Below are 24,186 nucleotides of genomic sequence, written 5' to 3' on the forward strand. Positions count from 1 at the left end.
TCAGCAAACCTGCCATAGAAATCTCCCAGTGGCATCGTCCCTCAAGTTGCTGCGTTCCAACAGAGGCTTCGAAATAAACAGTTTTATTCTCCATGGTAACAGTAATGTTTCCCAACTCGATGAAACGTTGCCAATCCACTTACCCATATTTGAGTGACTTCTAGTCCCAGGATTCCTGTAGTGTGGGTAAAATCTTTAATCTTGTAAGGATCATATCCCATCTTCCGAACGATTTTCCTTCCTTCAGCAAAACCCATATCTACAGGTGCCAAAGAATTGGGAAAAGTCATTTTAAAACCTCTCAAGTTTTTGTTGACATCTCCTAAGACATTAGTATTAACCTTGTTCAATATGAAAGGCTTCATAGTTTCAAATACAAAAGTACCGATCGTATTTAAAAACCCTTGAAACATGGAGCCGAGTAAGCCACGATTCTCAAGGTGCACATCGATGTCCGCTACGGTCAGATCCAGTTAAGATTTCTGTGGCTTCTAGGTGACCCTCTCTTGCTACCTCCAGCTTAGCAATGCCTTCAGCATACAGGCCTTTCAGGGTAATGTTGGATGCACCCTCACTTCTTGACCAAAAAGAACCAAGTGAGTAGTTTCCTAGAACCTGAAGAACGTCCACGCTCAATCCAATAAACACCTGAAAAATATAATGCAAATAATTTTTAGAATAAACACTCAAACCTTTTTGTATAAAACATCAAGCAACAAACGTCATTGAGCAGTGCATCAATAATAATAATAATACTTTCAGGAGCATTGAGAGCCCATGTAGGCCCAAAAGGATAAATATAGTCTGATATTATAAATTTTATTTAAATGTTTTTTAGAGTAGAATGTGACAGTAAACACTGCTAAGTACGCAATTAATCCTTGGTTCCAATGTAAATAAATTATAAAATATCACTTAAGATGAAATAATCTTCAATAGCTTCACAATCGCTAGTACATATAAAGAATTCCAAACAAATATTTATAAACCTTGAGTAGGCAATTACTTGTACACAAACGAGCTGACATAATGACCACTCTAAAGTTGTATTTAGTGATTATTTTATCAGAACTTTAGCATTAAATATGTTTGCCAAAAATATTGTTGTGGTGTTTTCTTCCTAACGATATTTTAAGTGTTTTCTAATGTTCTGTTCTAAGTTAGTAATTAATGATATGTTTAAAGCTGCTTATAAACCTCTCTTTTATTAGTGTCTCAATTTTCTTTTTAAATATGATCATAATGAAAATTAGTTTTAAGTATGGCAGTAGTTTTTATAATGGAAAGTGAGTGCAGATGTATCTGTATTACCATCACATAATTTCAAAGTATTCCATGTAAATTTATAATGATTTATCATTATTAAGACATTGATTAGATCTTAGCAGCAATAAGCCTCATTTACCCAATTAAAAACATTTATCATCATGTTTGCGTTTAAAATATATTACTTGTATTTATGCCTTCATTAGTATTTTTATTGCAATCAGAAGTGGTACACTAAAACTTCTAATTATCTAAAACCCTTTGAATTTTAATATTTCCCCTAACAAGTTTAATATTTCCCTTTTAGTTCAAAATTTAAAAAATTACTAAAAAACCTTATACTCTCACTCAGATGCTAGGATGAAAAACTATTTATAACCTATAAAACAGTTATGTTAGGTAGATTGCTTTGTGTTACATCTACATATCCCAATGTGTATATGTAAATAATATCTTTTTTCATTAACTTAGTACGGACATTCTACAATAATTGAAATCTACAGTCAAATTTATTGTTGGGGTAAATTGGACCTGACAGAGACTCAAGGGCGAAGCTTTTTCTACACAACTACTATAAACATAAAATAGTGGTCAATTTTATTAAAACAATACTTTTCAAATTTAGTTTATTTTTTGGATGAGGCTTCATCATCAGACTACTCCACAAATAAATATTTATATTATTTTTTATTACAATTAATATTAAAATATAATATGGTGTAAATGATGATGCGAATACAAAAATTTGGAAATATTTCAGCCAGCATGAAAAATTAGATACTTCCTGTGGTTTTGGAAGGCCTCAACCAAAAAATAAACTATATTGGAAAAGTATTGTTTTAATAACATTTACTACTATTTAATAATTTTTTCCAATTTCTCCCAGTGTTTTCAATACTTTAAAACATGTTACAATTCGATAGATTTTAACTGAACCTATTAATTTCAATTGGACATTATTTGTAAAAAAGTGTACACGCACGATGAATTTTCTGTGCACTTATGAGACAATGGGGTGGATCACTGGAGTTAAAACATTTTATAAAGAATTAAACTAGACACATTGAAATTGGATGGATATTAAACGACAGTTACATGAATGTTCTATAGAAGCAATAATAATCAGCTCATAAACTGGCTTTGGGACCTAAGAGGCTCCAGAAACAAAATCATTTTTCTACACACAAGTCAATACATTATACAAATAACATTTTTTTTTTGGACTAGTAAACATTGTGTGTCATGAACAATAAGGAGGAAAGTGTTTTTAGGACTTCCCAAAAATTACAATCAAGTTTTTCGTGAAAAGTGCTTCAGACATTGACTATATCAATGTGCAACTTTTGATACATGAGTTCGCAATTTATCTAACAAGTTTAAATAGTTATCACTGAAAATTGGTGCCCAGCCTAAATAACCTACAAACTACAATGCTCTTCATTTGTATTAATCAATGTGGGAACTCTATTCTCTGTGAGTACATTAAATATAGTGACAAACATTTTTAGAAGGGAATTCATTCTCATTGACACTTCACTGTCCATTGTAAACAAAGACTACAAAGTGGCATGTGGGATTTGCCAGTGGCGACAAATGTCGAAGGAATTGCAATCAAACAGCCAGGAATGATAAGTTCTCATCGCGATCCCCAGCTGCGACAACAGCTCAACTGGTAAAGTCACTGCCGCCGGTCTCTGACATCTGATGAGCCGGGGTTCAAATCCCAATTGAGACTTATACTTTTTGCATCAGATTTGCATATATATATATATATATATATATATATATATATATATATATATATATATATATATATATATATTTCTTTTTATCAATTTTAAGCAGATTTACTGTTTTATTTCATTTATTTATTATTTATTTAATTATCATTATAAAAAAAAACAAAAAACAAAAAAAAACAAAAAAAGCCACCATGTATACTGTTGGTGAAATTGTTTTTGATGGGGTGAAAGGATATTGCCATTGGCCAGCAGTGATTGAGAAAATCTTAATCAAGGATCCCCAAAAATCAGTATATTATAATGTTATATTTTTTGCCGATAAAAAAACTGCCAATGTAAAGGAAAATGACATTTACCCATACTGGGAAAATCTAGAAGCCTACGGTAAGTTTAAGGCAGATAATCATAAAAAATAAAAAATTTAACGCCACCTTGAAAGAGGCTGAATTAGCCTACAATGACAAATCAAACAACTGCCCCAAACATAAATCAGCTGAAAGCGATACCGCATACCAAAAAAGACAGCTGTCGGCCCTAGAAGTGGCAGAGTCTAAAATACAGGAACATGAAATGCTGAACGATCATGACTTAGAGACTTCGCTTAGTCTTGCGGCAGAAGTTGGAAACGCTCTCCTTTCAGAAAATAGTAAGTTAAAGGAAGACCTCTACATAATGACAATTAAAAACTCCCAACTGGCAAGAAGAATTTCGGACTCTGGTATTTCTGGCTTAAATATACACCAAGCAGAAATTGAAAAAACTTAAAGAGGAAAAAGAAGTCCTACTAAATAGAAATTCTGTACTAGTAGATACAATAAATCAAATTGAAGCCCAACTTGCCAAGGAAAAGGAGCTCCGTTCAAAACTTGAATGTATATTCGAAGAACATGATAAAGAAAAAGAACATATAATATCTAGTAATAATATGGAAATTGCTAGACTACAAGAAGTAATAAAACAAATTAAAACACCAAATGAAAATAAAATAAGTGATAGGAACTCAAGTCCAACAGCGGAATGTGCGACAAATAATGCAGAAACACAAACCAACATGGACTCCTTACCTTCACAAGGACCACTTCTGCTTCAGTTGGTGGAATTGAGAGTTCGTCTGGACGAGATGAAAAGAAAAACAACTGAACCTGTTCAAAATTGCACATCTGTCACCCTACACCTGGATAATCTAAACAAGCGTCAAGACCACGTAGAGCAGCAGTTAAGGATAATCCAAGACTGCCTATACAACCGAGGAAACTCTGAACCTACTGGACCTCTAATCGAGACATCAAACGGAATACTACTGCCATCCTCCAAACCTCACCCCCCATCTATGAAGAAAAGAGGAAAAAAAGAACAGAAATCTTTTTTCAGTGTATCACTACAGGTAGCAAAGCAAAAAGAGCTCCTGGGTGAAAAACTTAAAAATATCAAATTAAATCTGACCCGCCCACACCCCAGAACAGAAGAAGCCACTGTCAATGTACCGGATGTTGACAACAATGCTGGCAACATGAACACTGTCCCACGCCATTTGAGACTTGGAGATTCTCTTTCACCTGCATCTACGGACACAACTCGAGAGAATTTTACCCTTGAGACAGAGACGAGTCTATCTATTCCTCGACCTACAGTCCGGCGCAGAAGGCCTCCAATGCTTGCTGTAATACGGGACCAAGGAGAGAGCATGGAAGATTTTCTCTCCAGATACACAAACAACCCCACAGAGCAGGACAATGACATTCAGAACAAAAGCAACCCATCCATAGACTCAACCACTGATGCAGATAATGCCATTTCTCAAAGTTTCTTTACATCAGAATACTCATCTCAGAGGAAGCAAGGCAACAAACGTTTTTTAGCATTAGGCCCCCCTCACAAAGACAGGTGGAAGCAAGAAACAAAGGGAAGAATAATAATCAACTCGTCTCTGAAAAGACAACTATACTTCACCAGAATGTAGACCGCATTGGAAACAAGATAGAACGCTTGAACTGTCTGCTTGATAGTCATAAACCTGACATTCTCGTTATCACAGAACATGGGCTAGACTGTGACTCCATCTCAAATGTTCATCTTATAAGCTATAAACTAATAGTAGCTTTCAGCAGGACCAATCACAAAAAGGGCGGCGTCGCCATTTACAGCCACGACTCAATTGTTAACCCCCTGGAGAGTCTACACATTGAACAGTCTAGCAGAGAACTCCTTTTGAGTTGTCAGGCATAAATATCTCCCTAACTAATGGAGGAAATCTTCTCATTTTGGGTGCCTATCGACCACCAGATGCCCCCCTCGAAGATGCACTGGCGCTACTGTCGGATGTGCTTGAGACACTACCTTGTAACAACAGTGGGATCCGCATAGTGGGAGACTTAAATGTTGATCACCTGAAAGATTCAAGAGATAAATCATCCTTAAATGAGCTTTTAGCTTCCTTTGGTATACATAGGTTACCTCTCTCCGCCACTAGAATAACAAGTACGTCACAGTCTTCTATTGACCTATTGTGCTCAAGTCTCGACCAAGATCTGGTAAAAGTGGATATAGTTGATGAGCACCTGTCTGACCATACTGGTCAAATATGTACTATAAATGTACCATCGTTGAAAAGTACATCGACTGTCTCTACTCGACGCCAGTTCAACTGCAATACAATGTTCACCTTTAAAGAGACGATCACTTATCAGTCCTGGGATGGAGTGCTTACGGAGGAGAATGCAGACATTGCTTACTCCAAATTCATCACTCTGATGGTCTCCAATTTGGATTTTGCTTGTCCATACAAGACATATCGCAATAAATCTGTAAAACATAAAATAATTGCCTATGACAGAGAGGTGAGCGAAAAGAAGAACGCCTATATTGTAGCACGTGACAGATTTATTCTGAATGGAAGACTGGAAGACAAAGCAGATGCGGCTCATAAGAAAAACCTTTACGACCTCAAGCTTAGATCATTGAGGCAGTCAGCCAGCGAGAAATTCATCTCTGAATCTGCAAACAAGAATAAAGCCATCTGGACAATAATAGATGCTGAAAGAAAAACATTAAAAAACTTAACTGACTCAATATCTTCACTAAAAATAGCCAATGGAACTACTTGCAATTTACACACCATTTCTGAACATTTAAACAACTACTTCATCAATGTCGCCGAAGAAACCCTGATAAAAAATAATCCCCCAAAAAGGTATACACCTATTGATAATACTTTTACTGTTGACGATCATCTCAGGGTCTTTGCTCCAACTACGATGAACGAAATCCGGACAATCATCAGAGCAACTAAATCATCTTCTTCAGCTGGTGTGGATGATATGTCTTCAAGGCTCATGAAATCTTGCGGGGAGGAACTGCTGGTTCCTTTGACTGACGTAATAAATAAGTCTCTGGCACAAGGTGTGTTTTCATCTAAAATGAAGACCTCAAAAGTATAATCCCCTCCATAAAAAAGGGCGAAAAGATGAAATCAAGAATTACAGGCCTATCTCGTTGGTTTCCACCTTCTCAAAAGTCCTGGAGAGAGTTGTCTTAAGTAGACTCAGAGCTCATCTTCAGCGGAACAACATGAGCCTTGAAGGACAGCATGGCTTCGTTCCGGGCCGCTCGACAGCAACAGCTCTTGGAGATATCATTGAATGTATGATTAACGATTTGGATGCTGGGAAAACAATTATTAGTACATCACTTGACTTAAGCAAGGCATTCAACTGCCTTGACTACAAGATGATTCTAGGCAAACTCTAACATCTTGGAGTTGTCGGAATAGCACACTCTTGGTTTAAAAGCTACCTAAGCAGTCGAATGCAGCTTGTGGAGCTGAAAGGAACCGCCAATGGTATTACAACTTTGATCAGATCAAAGCCACTGAATGTTAAGAGAGGAGTCCCCCAGGGCTCGGTCTTGGGTCCAGTGTTGTTTGCCTTGTTCACAGCCGATCTTCCAAACCATGTCAGCCGGTATAGCAAGGCCATCATGTTTGCCGATAACACCATGCTCCTGACTAGCGACAAGGCGGCAGAAGCACTGGAAGTGAACAACTTCATTGCTGTGAGCTCAGCACAAGACTACTGCATCAACAACGATCTGGTCTTCAATGAAGAAAAAACTACACAGTTGATTATGAGAAAGCTCAAAAATAAGGACACTGGTCCTCCTAACATTCAAACCCTAACTTCAACAAAACACTTAGGTATAGTTTCTTGATGATGAGCTGTTTTGGAACTACCATGTTGACTCTCTTTGCATGAAGCTGAGCTCTTCAATTTTCGCCTTGAAGCTTTTTCGAGCCATCAGCACGGCTGAAGCAACAAGAACATGCTATCATGCCCTCTTCGAGTCTCACCTCAGATATGGTATAATATTCTGGGGTGGGGCAAAGCAAGAAAACTTGAAACGAGTGCTGGTGCTCCAGAAACGAGCTCTTCGATCCATGGCGGGTCTTCAGCCAAGAGAAAGCTGCAGGAACTCCTTTCAAAGCCTTGGAATTTTAACTGCAGTCTCATTATACATCCTAGAGACAGTTGATTTCGCTCTAAAATCACCTCTTCCAAGAAACAGAAATTTTCACAACTACAACACAAGGCACAATAGCAACTTTAATCTTCCCAACCACAGAACTTCTGTTTTCTCAAAGAAACCCTCATACGCTGGAGCAAAACTGTACAATATGCTTCCACAGTCAATAAAAGAAGGCACACCCTCCACGTTGAAGAAGAGGCTCCGGCAATGGCTTGCAGACATCCCACTATACAGCATGGAGGAGTTCATCGCTCACGTAAGACCTGACGTCAGCAGTGCTACTTGACACTACACTACAAAAAATAAATAAATAAATTATAATTATAAAAATTTTGACACCATTCTGTGCTTGAAGCTCATGAATAAAATTATCTGTATCTGTATCTGTAGTAAATGGCATTGTAAACTTAGTTGTTGATGCCAATTGGATGAAAGGAGATGGAGCACCAGTAAAAGAATGTAGTAGTCTCCTGCCTTAGGTGGCAATATATGGCAACCTCTAGTTGTTCAATGTCTCTATTGCTGTTAGCAACGCAGTGTCATCAGCACACATCATTTTGCTATCCTTCTCAAAATGCAGGAAAGTTATTAATGAGCAGCACGAACAAAACTGGATCCAAAACTGAACCTTGAGAACTCCTCTGTTAATTGGTAGAAGTTTATATTTTGCTGTGCTTGTTAATCCTTTTTTATTTGCTTTATTTTGACCATTTCAGTCTTTTAAATAACTCTCAAACTACTTCAGCCCTGTTTGCTCAATTAACAATCTTTTCTGATTTAGATAATTTATAAGATTATAGCAATCAAAAGTTTTCCCAGAGTTAAATATGATGATAAATAAAACTATATTTTAAGTAATGTCTGTTACTAGGCTAACAATAATGTTCCCCACTTCAAAGTTTTCAATTAAATATTCAGCAAGATCAATAATTGCCATTGTAACTGAATTTCCAGTTGAAAATCCATGCTGTGGGTCACCTTGTTTGTCTTTTGGGCAGACTTTATCTGTCTTCGATTTGGAACGGAAAATACCTTCTGCCATTGACATGTTGTTAATATATAGAGGTGTTAATAGTTAATTTCCAAATATTTTGAGAATTTTTGAAGTGCTATTTTCTGTCATCATTTGCTCCATAAAACATTCATACTAGTTTATTATTAAAATCCATCCAAGCACAAGACGTTTAGAGTAACTGTATGTCCAATGGTTAAATATCTAGCGCTTCTCACTCTTGTCGCAAATGTGCTGAAAAACCATCCTTGGTTAGCATTATTCATATAGAACGTTCATGCCAATTTGTCTAAAACATATTCAATCGCTGGGTGTCTATGGTAGGTAAGTAAAAACGGATTTTGTAGTCAAAAGTATAAATTTTATAAGGAAAATTAAAAAGGTTTGGATATACATTAATTAATTCTATTAGGTATAGCCAAAACTTTAGGAATAAGATTGTTTGAGGTTCAACATTGTTCTTATGAGTGAAAACTCACGATCATTTCACCACAGCTGGTTCTTAAAATTCCAAGTGACATGCTAAAAGATTACTTTTCTATGTTTACATTTACATCCCCCACTTATTATTTATTCTAACCTAATCTATCTTGTATTTCTTACACAGTATTATTACTCAGAATTAGACTTGACGACAAGTTCGAGATTACTCTGATAACTCTAACTACTAAGCGACAAAATGGCTCAGTTCGGTTACTTCTACTGTAAAGTTGGGCACCTAAATTAAGATTACAAAAAATTAAGTTGAGAAAAAAAAATTTTGAAAGGTTTATAGACTATGAACAACTTTGACAACGAAGAATTCCTTTAATATTTAAATGATTGAAAACAGACCGATAATAACAGAGAAATCCCCTAACGCAGTAAAAAAAGTAATAATAAATCTGTATTCAACGAAGATGCATATATAACAATACACCACAACAAAACTTATACACCAACAACAACCACACATATTTACCAAACTGCATCTTCCACGAAATACCTTAGTATATGTTATATAACGTAGGCATCATTACCAGAGTGATAAAAAAATGTGTTATATGAATGTCCTTGTCTGGCTTAAAAAAACTACTTTACAATAAGAAAAACACAACAGTTTTTTTTTAAGTACTAGCTACGTTACATGAGACAGAAATTAAAAAATGATTCATCTATATCCTCATCTCTAGATTTGGTTCTTTTGGATTACCATCTATCCTATAGTATAAAATGTACATTGGAAATAAATTTCTATAATATGTAGAATACTATAATATGAAATTTATATACTATTATAGAAATTTCTATAATATGTGATACCAAACTATATAATAAATGATCATATAAATAAAAATATAAATTTATGAAACAGTTTAAATAAATTTTAATTGAAAAAGCAATTTACTCCATAGATAAGTTCTGCAATTCAATACAAATTAACTTCTGCATTTTTGCTAATCTAGTCTTTTTAGATTTAATTCATACTTTTAAGAAATGGCAATAATTAATTTTAATGTTATTTTCTTTTAGTGACACTATTCAATGTACCAAGAAAGTACATAATGATTAATTGATTTTGAAGTTGAAATATAAAAATACTCCAGAGAGTTTTTTTTTGTTCACACTGGGATGAAATTGAGGGAAAGAAAGGGTACTTTAAAATCTTTTTCCTTTGCATGAGTGAAATGAGTGCTAAATACAGAATAATAATCTATTATGGCTAAAAACTGATGTTAGTTTGTTAAGTAACTTAATATAGTATAACCTACTAATAGAAAAAATCTTAAGATATGCACTAGTGTTCTCATCTCTTAGACATTGTACAGACTCTTAAATGCAGTTAGTTTTACACTGGAAAAGTACTTTTAGTTAAACCTATTGCTATTCTACTTTGAATTATAACTTTGCTACCTTGAACAAACATTCAATAAAAATATAAAGAAACAAGACCATAAACTGAATTGACTAATAATTACCTCCATGTCACCAAGATTTGAATTGGCAAACTCTATCCGAAATTTTGATAGCCCATAAACAGACTGTTCTTTTAAAGTTAGAGTCCCAAGGGCTATGCTAGTCTTCATATCTGGGATTGGCATTGGGTCCGGAATAGGTGCTCCAGGCAGTCCCACGGGATCTGAGGACTTGTAGTGTTCGAGCACTGCCAATACCTGCTCACTGAGCCGGTTGACTCGTACATCAGCATCTGGCACCTCTTCATTGGCATCTATAAAGTGTTACAGTCCATGTTCACATGGATTTAAAAGCTAAATTATTCAATAATAAATGCTAAAAGAATGGATGTTATTTTTGCAAAACCCTGATGTTTTGTATTTTTTGACTAGTTTTATGAATGCTTTGATTCATTTTTTTTTATTTAGGACAAGAAGCATGGGAATCCCCTCATTGTACACAGTCCTACAAAGAACCTTTGTACTTACTTCTGCAGTGACGAGTTAATCAGGATGTGTAAGTTTGAGGGAGGTGTAGTCTCTTGTCAAGATTCCATGAGGAGATAGTGGATATTATATCTCAGTCAATGTCACCCTTGAAGAAGAAGGGGCTAGCTCTGTTTAAGTTATATGAATGAATCCAGTGAATGTTGAGTTTAACTCTATAGTTCACCTTCATCCTACTTGCATCTTTCCTCTAGTTCACACTTCACGGACTTGACTCCTGGAATTTGGAGTCATGTTTGTCTGAATAGATCCAAAAACAGTCAGTGAAGAAGTAGCTCAAAATCAACTCTTTACACCTCGACATCAGCGACACTCAGACTATAAAATCAGGCGTCCATGCACAGTTCACTCAGAAAATATTCTCACTCGATTTTCAGTATGATGATTTTGCAAAGGAGATTAATACAAAATTTTAAAAATTATCTCAAAAACATCCTTAAAATAATTTTAAATGTTTGTTTATGACATTTTTTCAAACAAATGACAATTATTCTGAAAAAAAACTTTAAAAAACCAGCTGTTTTGGTGGCCATCTTTATTTTAGCTCCGTAATAACAATGTTAAAATCTTTAACGACCATAATTTTAGTTGTAGAATAATAGGAGTTGTCTCATTTTAAAAATACAATCAAACAGTATCTTATTTTGCATTTTTAGTGGTTATTCAGACAAAAATTCCCGACCTTTTGGAAGTTCATGATTTAAATATTAAACAGTACACACTAAAAAGGAAAAGCTTTGAATGCATATTAACCATATCTTTAAAATGAGACATCACCTTTCACTCTACAATAAAAATGTGAGCATCAAAAATTAAATTTAACATAAATTTTTAGAGATAAAACTTAAGGATTTTCACTTTAACTGGCTCTTAACATTTTCAGTTATCATTATCTCGAAGCTTCACGTGGGGCTAAGAGTGTTAAAACTGCGCACTTCAGCTAGTCTAGTACTACTATTTAATTTCAAAAGAACCATCCAGCACCTTTGGGTATCAATGTACAAAATTAGATAAATACAGTTTGGGACAAACAGGACCTGTCCATGAGACAATTGGATTTCAAAATAATATATTGCCTAATTGTAGTCTATTTTTGAATAAAAATTCACTCATAGTCTAAAATATAAATTAAACTGTACAAGTATTTTAATTGACAAAACACATGCACTGCACATATAATTATTCAATTTCGTTCAAAGCACTAAATATATAAATTTAACCGTCACGCATTAGCTACGAAAGTGGTTCTTATTTTTTGTGGCTTCTACCTGTACCCGATACTTTCAATGACCGAGTACAAAATGCTCTTGTACTGATTTAGAATCATACATTAAAGAGTACTTCTAAAATGGTATAAGTACATGTTCCATTTACTGTTACTGTTAAATGAAATGAGTCCAAGTACTTTGAACTAGGAACGGCTGTAAACTGGTAAAGTGTCTATCTCGTTAAAGTGCCTGAACAGTAACCTGTACCGGTTTGTGGACAAACAAGTACCTGGTACAAAGTATCTGTTACAGTAATCCCGACATGACCAGTTGTCATAGTAGTAAGTGAATTGCTCAACTCTGGGCAATTCTGTACTGCGTTAGTTTTTTGTCATTTGTTGTTACTTGAGAGCTCTCTAACATGGTGACTAATACCAAAATATTAGACCACCCTTTTATTTAAAAAAATAAAAGTTAAAATAGTAACTCAATAACAACTTTATTTTTATGCTGTTCTGACCTTCTAAGATTATTAATTAGAATACACTTGTATCTACCTTGTATAAACGTTTGGTCGTAATCATATCACAAGTTGAAAATTTGTTAAAAGCCACAAAAAATCAGTATTTTTGGTTGTTATTTATGTAAAACTTAAAGATACCGTTTGTAAACAGTTTTATATGTCGAAACGAAGAAATAAACAAGCTAATTGTAATATAACTCCAGTTATTCTAGATTTATTAATTAGTGATCAACTTTCAAATCAGATATCAATACTTTTTTATCCAGAGTAAACATTAAGATTTAGATTTAGTCTTTATTTTTTATTTAAACCTAACTATTTTCTTAATATTATGATTAAATGCCGTTTTAGTTAAATACACTTCATACTAACTGTATTTGTTGCAGAAGATTATAATTATTCATGTATAAGCTTCCTGGTGATTAACAGTAGAGTGGTTTTTACTGTATACTTTATTCACTCTGACCTATAAACTGTCCTTTTATAAGTTCAGAAGTACTACAAAATAACGAGTTTAGGACCTGTTTTTGTTATTTTCCAGGAAGGCCCCCTGGACTTCCCCCTACCAATCTGGAGGGTTTTCTTTATTCTCCGGTGTTCCGGACACCCCCCAGAGAGAGCAAGTTTGTTGAGGAAGTATTAGAGTAAATACCTCAGGTGCATTAGACTGATAATAAACTGAATATTCCAGTCAGTTACTACAGTAACTAAATATCAAGGTGATTCATTTTAGTTATCATTACACTATTTTACTTAGAAATCCAATATTTACTAAATACTGATGACTTAAAGTATTCTACTAATGTGGCTGCTTGTCATATTGCAACTACAACTACAATGTAACCTTATTTAAATAGTAAGAGCTATTAAATATGTCCTACTTACTTGTAGCAATAACAGACAGAAGAAAAACCAGGCTGAGGTAGAAACTATATGCTTTTAAGTTTTCAGAATACATTGTTTGATAAAATTAGTCACTCACTGTTTACAAATATAAAGATCCCACTCAATCTATAAAACTGTTGAAGCAATGGCTTGTTAAATGACCACGCCACCATTGTGCCTGACGCCGTGAACTTTAGCCTGAAACTGATTACACAAATTTATCACAAAGACCGTCATTCCACACAAAAATATCTGATTTAGTAAATAGCAAAATGCTAGATCAGACTTATTTCACAAATGAAAATAAATGCTTTAAAGAAGTTTCTTTTGATTAAAGTGTACTTGTATGTGGTGCACATTGTACACAGGAAAGTCACTTTGGCAATCAATGCCTTAATTAATTTAGTATTAAATGTTGCTGTAATACCTAACTGATGGAAATAGATTTTTACATGTACACTACATTATAACTTAAAATAACATACGTTTTAATAACCACAATTAAATTTACATTTTTAAGTAATGAATGAATGTGCAAGCAAAAATTACATATATTACTTGTACATAATTTTGACATTCACAAAGAGTTATGAAACAGAATTCATTGTTTGAACTATCTTGTCTACTCGTTTACGTCTATTCTACATCCGAACTAACTAATATTAGACGTAAAACTAACACCCTTAGCTTTCTGTAAAAAACTTGATCAGTTTTGTATTATTACGGAAACAAATAAAATAGAAGTACAGCATGACAGAGAGTTGATGAAAGGTAACAATAACAGATTTATTTAATGACTAATTTACAAATGTAACTGAAGAAATATTTAAAACAGGCAGTGTAACTAATAATTCTGTAATGACCAGTTCAACTTCCTACAAGCCTCCAGAAATTCTAAGGATTTTAGATTCAACAATACTTGAGGAGATATATTTTCAACATCAGTGGAAACAAATGATATCTCATCAAGGATCATTAAATATTACACAGATGAGCGGATATCTTCTCTGCTAAAAATCATAAATACATCCATGAAGGAGTTTTTCTCTCTAATTAAAAGAAAACAGCTAAAATCTTTTTGAAATTAGAACTATAAGACCCAAGAAATATTTCCAGTTATAAACCATTCTCACTGATATCAGTTTCCAAAATTATTGGAAAACAATATTTTCTACACACATGAAATACTTAACAAATTATTAACTGAATACATGAAGAGAAGCATGGTTTCATCCCTGTCAAATCTATGACCACAGCAATTTATGACCCACATAAGGAATTCAACAATCTTGGACATGACCTAATAAACTTTACAACCTTGGAATCCAACAAATGGCACTCAGGTGTTTGCAAGGTATCTCAAAGAACAAAGTCAGTTTAACTGAAAGAAACTATTAATCGCCTTAAACAATCAATACAGTCTAAACTTTTTCTGGTAAAAATAGGTGTTCCACAAGGCTCGGTGCTTGGGCCAATACTGTTCAATCTATCTATGTACGACTTCCCCAAACAATAATGTAAAACAACAATAATTGCAGGTCAGAACTACTACTCACAGCCAATAGAAATACAGAACAAGTATAAATAAACACATGTACTGTATTGCATTCAGTATAGCCCAAGAATAAATATTCAAAAATGTATCTTGTTTTTGATGAAATAAAACCAAACAAAACTTATGTGCTACCAAGAATGCACTCCACTGAACTACCCAGGTTCTAAGTAGCAGGCACAATTAATCATCTTCATGTAATCTTGACGAAAACATGAATTGGAAATACCATATAGACAATCTTGCCTATAGTTTAGCATAGCGCTGGTAGCATTACAGAGGACCAAGACAGCTAGTACACCAGAAGCAACAAGAATAGCACACCCATGCACTATTTGAAAGCCACCTTATGTAATAGCATATCAGTCTGAGCCGGTTCTTCAGATAAAAATCTTCACTTAGTTCTTACATTACTTTGTTTGCTCTGAGTTGTTATACAGAAAAAAACAGTAAAATTTATGTCAGTAAGAGGATCTAGGTAGAGTTGTAAGACCTTTCTTAAATACTTAAACTACTAACAGTTACACCCATTTACGTCTTGAAGACAGTCATGTATTGCATAGGCAAGGATCATTCAAGATAAAATCTTAATCAAATTAATTATAAAATAGTATTCTGTAGTGCATAAACATGTGAAATATTCAAGTGAAATAACTTACTACACAATACACACTTTTTATCATGCTACACAAGTGGAGAGCACCGCAACATACCATAATTCTGAGGCTAAAAATAAGGACGTAAAAGTTTGTCATTGTTCTTGTGTAGCTAAAATCTAGATAGTTTTTAAATTGCAACGATAAATCATAACCATTCAATTATGGCTTCATAAAATAAATTATGTTTTGTAACTAATTTATCCTTTGCTCCATTAACAGTCTTCCAATTAATAACCGTGGTTTGAATGCCACTGCAACCCCCACAAATATATTTCCTTAGTTAATGTCCATACTAGATAAAAAAAACAAGAATTCATACAGAAAAAAAAAACAAGATACATCACAGAAAATAGAGAAATTTTAAAATTAAATTATTACAGCTAAAAGGTTTCATTTAAAACAGTTATAATTAAAAACACATTCAAAACAATTACAATTAAACCAGTTTTGGCGACAAAACTATCAATTATGAAAGCGCCCTACTTCGAATATCATCAGATTACAATTTATCAAAGGAATATATGGTCTTATGGATGAGAAACATTGTTAGTTTTATTTTAAATTTATTGAATTTATCCTCTGACTTAACTTCAATAGGAAGATTGTTATAAAATTTTTATCCAGTATAATTCGGTTTCTTTAAAAAAAATTTTAATGTATAGGGGCTTATTGCTACATTATTACGATTTATAGTTAAATAGTGTGATTACAAATTCCTGTTCCTGAAGTTTGCTTTCAATTGACAAAATAGTTTCAAAAATATATACCACATAATATACTGTCCTTTCTCCTCTAAAGTATTCTTCAAAAAATGCTCTATTATGAAGAGAAAAATTATTCTAATGGCTATTTTCTGCATTTTTAGAATAGAATTAAGATTATTTACAGCAGTAGCATCGCAAAGTGAGATTCCAACAGATATTATTGAGTGAATTTACAAAAAATAAATAAATTTTAAGGTTTCTTTTTGTACGTATTTCTCAGTTTAATTAATGCATACAAACCTGATTAATTTTGGAAAGTAATTTGTCTACACAAATGTCCCAAGAGTTTTTCTCTATTTCTAAACCCAAAACTTTAATACTATCATTATTTTCAATTATTTTATTACAAAAATTATTACAAATTGTGACAGTAGGGTGACTTTTTTGTAGTTTGCCGGTTTTGAAAATGAATTAGATTATAGGTTTGTCTGCATTTAGGACTATGTTATTAGAATTAAAAAAGTAATTTAATTTATCTCTGAATTTGCTTCGGTTTCTAGTTTGTTAATAGTTGAGGCTGTAGTTTTCAAATTGGTGTCATCAGCATAAAGCTATCATTTACTAGCCTCACTGAGTTGAGGGAAATCTTTTAGGTAACAAATGAACAATAAAGGACCCAAGATAGATCTGTGAGGTACTCCATACTTTACTTCTTCCACTGATAATTGATAAGAAGTTTTGTAATTGTTTTTAATTTGAAGAATTTCGACAAATTGTTTTCTGTTACAGAGGTATGACCCGATCTAGTTCAATGCGTTCTTTTGTATTCTTAAATTACCCAATTTTAATAATAATAATTCATGAGATATCAAGTCATATGCCTTTCTCAAATCCATAAACAAGCCAACAACTTTACATTTTCTATCTAGACTGTCGACAATTGATTCCACAAATTCAGAGGCTGCTTTTATAACAGACCTCCCACTTCAAAAGCCATGTTGAAAAGTTTCAAATAAGTTGTTTTGAAGATTTTTATACTCTTCTCATAATTTTTCATGTCCTAGATCAATAAAACTATAAAGTCCTAGTTTCATCAATTCTTATCCACATAACAATTGATAGATTTACTCTTCAGAGCAAGAAAAGTATCACAACCTGAGTTGTTAGTTACATGAAAAATCATTTACATATAATTGACTCACTGAAATAGGAAAAACACAGCGTATGTCAATGATGAAATAGTAGAATTCTGCAGATATGATGTAGTTTAGAAATCATGAAATGGTGTAACTTGTATCAATATTTTATTTAGCAGATAAAAATACCCAGTAAATGTTTTGACTTAGTACAAAACAGATTTCTTAAAAATCCATGTTTTTTTTTACCTTATGACCTTATTTTTCACCCTATACTGCTAATTTATGAAACCTATTGAAATGCTCCCATTCAAATTAAAGTCAAGATTATTCTTTCCGATCGGCATTAAACCTGTATGATTGTGATCTTAGATCACCTCACCGCAAGGGTGGTCATGCCTGTTCTCTGCATCAGGTCAGATAGGTCATTGATTTATCACCATGACATTCCTATTCCTCGCTGTTTTGCTGTTCAGCTTATCAGACCACTGTGGCCCACAATATTTCGGTTCTAACATTCAATCCTTACTCAGTTGTAGCTGGATAGAGGTGCATCATTCAGCCAAATAAGAAACTAAATTAATATTCCTCTATTTTCAGCACAAACCATAGTAAACATCGTTCAGAATTGTTTTTTATCCGTCTGTCAATGTCACTGTAGCTGCTATAGTGTATCGTATCAATTTATTGAAATACTAGTGCATTTGGTGGAAACAAATTTCAATATATAGAAACGAGTTTATATTCTGATGATACTAAGGACCTACTTAAGACAGATTTTATTTTTATTCTGCAAATAAAAAATACTTTTAAAACAAATCAAACTAAACTTAACTTAAACTCTACTTAACTACTAAAGTTAACTTAACTTAACTTAATCTAACTTAATTTAAATATTATTTGGTTCATTTTAACCAATCGATAAAGTTTCAACATTAAAACTAATAAACTTTGTAAATTATTTGAGAATTTAATTTAAATCTCAGCCATTTAAAGAGACGAGGGTCAAACACAGCTGTTTGAATCCAAGTAAAGTACATGGTTATGCAAACTCTGAGTGCTGAGGCAGAATGCAGAGCTGGCCACTATGGATGCTCAGAGAGCTGAGAGGATGACCACCTGAAACTCCATCCGAACTGAGCGACAAATAAGTTTTGGCCACATTAAAGGCCTTCCAATCACAAAGTGTTAAACCAGGAGTATAACTGAAAGTTGATGTGTTTTGACAACAATCTAAGCCATAAATGTTACATTTTGGTGTTTAATTATTAATTCATGAGTTTTCCTTTCTACTAATCTTTTACTGTTATAAATGTTATCAAAATATGAATTTTGGTCTTATTTCATCAATTGCTGTGAAAAAGTAATTAATTATAATGTACGTTTTCAGCTTTTAACAGACTTAAAGATAAAATTTACTACAATACTTTGTTAACACAGCTTAAAATTAGCAAAGTTTGTTTTTCTTCGCTGCTTTCAATAATATTTTAGAAGGCTATTGTAATTGGCTCAAAACCTCTGCATTCTACTTCTTCTTATGCTTTACGCTAATTAAACCATCTCATTATGCTTAATGATTGGACAGTCAGGAAATTGGAATGTCAGATTCAAAAGAAATACGTTGCTTGCAGGCAACAGTCAGTACGTCCACAGGACATGTACCACGTACCTGTGAGCAGTGTACATACCTGTACTGCTTCTTACCAATAGCTCCCTTCTTTGTAACATACAGAGGGCTCACCCGTTGAGCTGAAGCCTGAGGTCAAGTACCTGGGCGTGATCCTAGATAGGGTTCTAAACTGGGGACCTCATCTAGAAAGGGTCATTGCCAGGGGTAAGTGGTCTCTAATGCAATGCAGACGTGTGATAGGTGGGCCCTGGGGACTGAAGCCGAGGCTCTTGTCCTGGCTTTATGTTTCCGTGGTCAGACCTGCACTAATGTACGGAGCTGTCGTATGGTGGCCAAAAATGGAAGCCAAAACGGTGGTAGCACGTCTGGCAGGTATCCAAAGGATGGCCTGCCTCGCTATCACAGGGGCCTTTCCTAGTGCGCCAGGCGCGGCTCTGGACTGTTGTCTTAATCTCGCCCCCCTGGACATTGTCATTCGAGCTATGGCCAGGAAGAGTGCCTACTGTCTTTAGCAGACGGGATTCTGGTCGGGCTGCAGCGGTGGGCACTGCAGAATCAGCACTCTGATACAGGAGGATGTTTTGCATATGATCTCTGATCAGATGCCACAAAAGTTTTCCTTTGACAAACCCTTTAGGATTATTTTGCCCTCAAGGGATGATTGGTCAGAGGGGAAGCAACCTCTTTCACCAGCGGAGCTCGAATGGTACACAGACGGCTCTAAAACAAAAAGCGGCACAGGCGCTGGAATTCTGGGAGTGAGACCATGTAGGGAGCTGGTGGTTCCTATGGGTCCGTATCCGACAGTCTTTCAAGCGGAGGTCGCAGCCATTATGGAATGTGCTCGTGAGAATCTTCGTCTGCGATATAGGGGCAAGACGATTAACATTTTCACGGACAGTCAGGCAGCGCTGATGGCGCTGGATTCTTGCACAATCAAATCCAAACTGGTTTGGGATTGCTATCAGACCGTTTCCTCCCTTGCCAGAATCAACAATGTAACCGTTTGTTGGGTTCCTGGTCATGAGGGGATTTCTGGGAACGAAAGAGCTGATGCCCTGGCCAACCAGGGCTCAGCAACAATTATGACGGGCCCTCAACCATTCTGCGGTGTTCCAAGGTGTGAATCCTCTAGGGTTGTCTCGAAATGGATTCGCGCGGAGCATGGGAGAAGGTGGAGGTTGCATCCGGGTTTGAGAGTGAGTAGAATGGTATTACAGTCACCTTCCTCCAAGGTGGCCTCGGACCTTCTCTCATTAAACAGATCAATGTCTTCCAAGGTCATTGGTCTCATTACGGGGCATGGTCACCTGAAGAAGCATCTACACAGAGTTGGTATCCTTCAGGAGGATCCGCTCTGTGGAAAGTGTAATGAGCAGGAGGAGACTGCTGAGCACCTGCTCTTTGATTGCCCAGCAATAGCAAGAGAGCGGTATGCCATCTTTGGTAGCTTGAACAGGGGTGGCGAGTTTTCCCAGGAGGACTTGATAGGTTGTTTTCGGCGGTTTGTTGAACTGCTGAAGTTGTAGACTGGTAGTCCTCATGGTGTTTTCGGGGTGCGCAAAAGGCCCTTGAGGCTTAAGTGCATGGCAGTAGGCCGCCCCAAGGAAGAAAAAAAAAAAAAAACATACAGAGAAACAGTCAGTACGTCCACAGGACATGTACCACGTACCTGTGAGCAGTGTACATACTGCTTCTTACCAATAGCTCCCTTCTTTGTAACATGCAGAGAAACAGTCAGTACGCCCACAGGACACGTACCACGTACCTGTGAGCAGTGTACATACTGCTTCTTACCAATAGCTCCCTTCTTTGTAACATGCAGAGAAACAGTCAATAATAATAATAATTTGTTGCTGTTTTGACATTGTTCCTACAAATACATTGTCTTTACATTGCATTACTCTAAAAACAATATAAAGCAGAGTTTTTGTACAGATTAAATTTATTTACCCTCAAATGTTGCTGCCCTGGGCCCAAGCCCGTGTGGCCCATACCTGAATCCATCCACATCTAAACAGATGTGATCACATTTCCCTTTGTCAGAGATTAAAACGAAGCACAATTTTCCTTTCACTTTTTCTTCTTATAAATAATTTACTTGAACAGGAATTCTAATCCAGAAGCAACAACTCAGAGAAATTTGAACTTGTCTAAATATGTGAACAATCTGAATACTACATTTCTAGTCTTCATACACAAACTTTCCAAACCTCCGTGTTCTATATTGAAAAAAGGTGTTCACAAATATTTGAAATGAGAGAGAACAATAAGTAACTTTAAATGGCACAAGTATAGTTGACTATTGCAGGAGTAATACTTGTACATCACAGTCGCTTCCGAAGGGCACATTAGTGGTGAGATGACACTTATTAGAGACGCTACCTTGCTTGGCAGCCGTGTAAACATGAAATATACTTAGAAAATTTAGAAAACTAGTTTTGATGAGGTAATTGTTTATTTCAATAAATTTGTTCAACTTTAGCATTTTAAGGGAGGAGTTAAAACCCGTAAACAATGCAGCCATAAGGCCATCTTTATAACCTACAATGACCTTAAAACTGATGACGGACTCACCTGTACTGCTACGGCATGAACCTGTCACCAATCACAGGAAGTTTAGTTCACACAATCACAAACACGCAAGTGTCTGTCTCCCTGTCTGCCGGTAATGGGTCAATGAGGGGAACTGGTCAATTACTACAGCACTGCAGTCAATCTCAGAGGCACAGTCAATTGTGGCTGACATGCTGTGCATGATTATGATACAATGCCCCTTTATCATATGCATGCCTTTGTTGAGGTATCAGAAATAAACTACACACTAAGACTGAGGCTTGGATTTAACCAAACCTTATATTTAATATTCTTTGTAAGGTGATAAGTCATTTAAGCTTAATGTTTACTTGTGTTTTTGATTACAACTGCAACAATTTAATTTTATAACAGCCATTTGTTTCTTGAACAGCGCTGTAGTCATGAAATGGGATATTAGCAGTTTGGGTAAAATAAAGTGTTGGCATATTATACTTACATAATTATTACAACCATTTTTTATGTGCATGGAAATAAATCTCCGTATAGTTCTTTTGAAGTAAAATCCTTGATAAACTCACTCTTTGCCAATATCAATTCAATAAATTTTCATATCCCTGCACCTTCAAAATCTCACTTCTCACTTACGATATAAAAAGGTAAACTACTAAAATATAAATCATAATTACAATATAATTTCTTGTGTTAATGATTCTTTCAACCATTCCTGAATAAGTAATTCTAGTCAAGATAGGATGATTACAAACAAAAGTTTTGAACTTTGGTGTGAATGATGGGTTCAACTTCCTCTTACTGCAGCATCTGAAATCTGACGTGGGCACTGCTCCAGTTCGGCACTCCAGTAATCCAGCGTATTCGACAGGCATGAAGTGGGGGATTCAAGTTGAGATACATTACAGAAAACTGTGTTAACAAACAACCTACGATTGCCTCAGTTGTCTCGTGGTTTACCTTCTGTTTACATCAACAGTGCCAGTGTTATCCATGTTATTGCTACTGTGTTTGTGTTGTAGTTTTAGCTTAGTTTATACTTCAAGACAGTAAGTGAAAAATGTCTCAGAGTAAATAAAAATATAACTCCTTAACTCTGCTTCAGAAAAGCGAAATTTAAAAGAGGCCAGTATGCATTAAACTTGCTAACCTGAACTTAAGAATGCCTTTGCAACTTCTGAGAAGTGAGCAGAAGACAATGACGTGTACACTAGTAATATTTTTGTTTTAAAGATGCTTTAAGAGAAATTACTAAAGGTGTCTTTTCACTTTTAGCCAAGAAACTAAAGAAAATTGAAATTTGTTGCTCCAATGGAATAGACCTACTGCACCGTAAGTTAAGGTTAGCCTATGTTTACTTCTAGTGTGGTACAACACTAATAAAAACTAATTATTACACACATAAAAAGAATGTTTGAAGAAAATGTTTGTGAATGCCTTTAATTAAAAGTGTAAACGGGTAGTGTAGTAGTAATTTTTAACAGTGTTCAATGTAATATAACACATTTTAAGCATTTTTATTGACAGCCTTCTAATAATCCGTTTTCACTAATCCGGTAGTACCGTGGTCTGATATCTGAGTCTACTGAGCAGTGTTAGATTCCAGATACTCCACTAAGAGGAAGGTAAACTGGACATTAATTCAACATTAACAAATCATGTATATGTTGTTTGTAATAACTTTGTTCATAAGTTAGTATCATTAGAATTAAAATGAAGGGATCTATAAGTTAGACTGTCACTCCTTACTTTCAGTATGGTATTAATAATTTGAGCCTCTCAAGAAAATTTGCTACTGTTACACGGTAGATGCACACCCAACTTCAAGTCATTTCATCTCAGATGCCCTTCACTTACGCCCACCTCATCCTCTTTCCTATATCTTTGTTCATAAGGATTTATAACCTGTCCCAACAAAGCTGGATTGTTGGTTGTTTGTTAGCTCCAACTTTAAAATACGGTTTTAATAAGTAGCTCATTGTTGCTAAAAACTTTTCCTTTCATTTTGCCTTGTTGTCAATATTGGGATTAAATAAAATAGTGTACAACCCTTTTTCCCCTATGTTTAACATTTTAGATATTTTTTATTAACTTTTATTTCAGAAAAAATTGTGGAAATAAAAATGCTGCTAGTAAATTTGTTTACTAATATTTTGGGTTTCATTGTTCAAACTAAATAATTGTATCAACTTGCCATTTGAATAAAAAAGTATTGATTGATTTTGTCTCCATGGCTTAACTAATTACTTTTCCGATTGTTAAAATATTTCCAAACAAGATGTTTGGCTGGTTGTGGAATTTCAGTGATTAAAATTTAGATTAAGAGCAATTAATTAAAGGTGGGTAGGAGAGCGGGAAGG

General features: G+C 34.8%; 1 pseudogene; it reads right to left on the reverse strand.

Moving 5' to 3' along the window:
- Positions 1-6: 6 nt before the first annotated feature.
- On the reverse strand, positions 7-22,383 carry LOC124373230 (annotated as a pseudogene).
- Between the last annotated feature and the right edge of the window lie 1,803 nt (positions 22,384-24,186).

Source organism: Homalodisca vitripennis, unplaced genomic scaffold (genome assembly GCF_021130785.1).
Source record: "Homalodisca vitripennis isolate AUS2020 unplaced genomic scaffold, UT_GWSS_2.1 ScUCBcl_5073;HRSCAF=11620, whole genome shotgun sequence".
NCBI lineage: Eukaryota > Metazoa > Arthropoda > Insecta > Hemiptera > Cicadellidae > Homalodisca > Homalodisca vitripennis.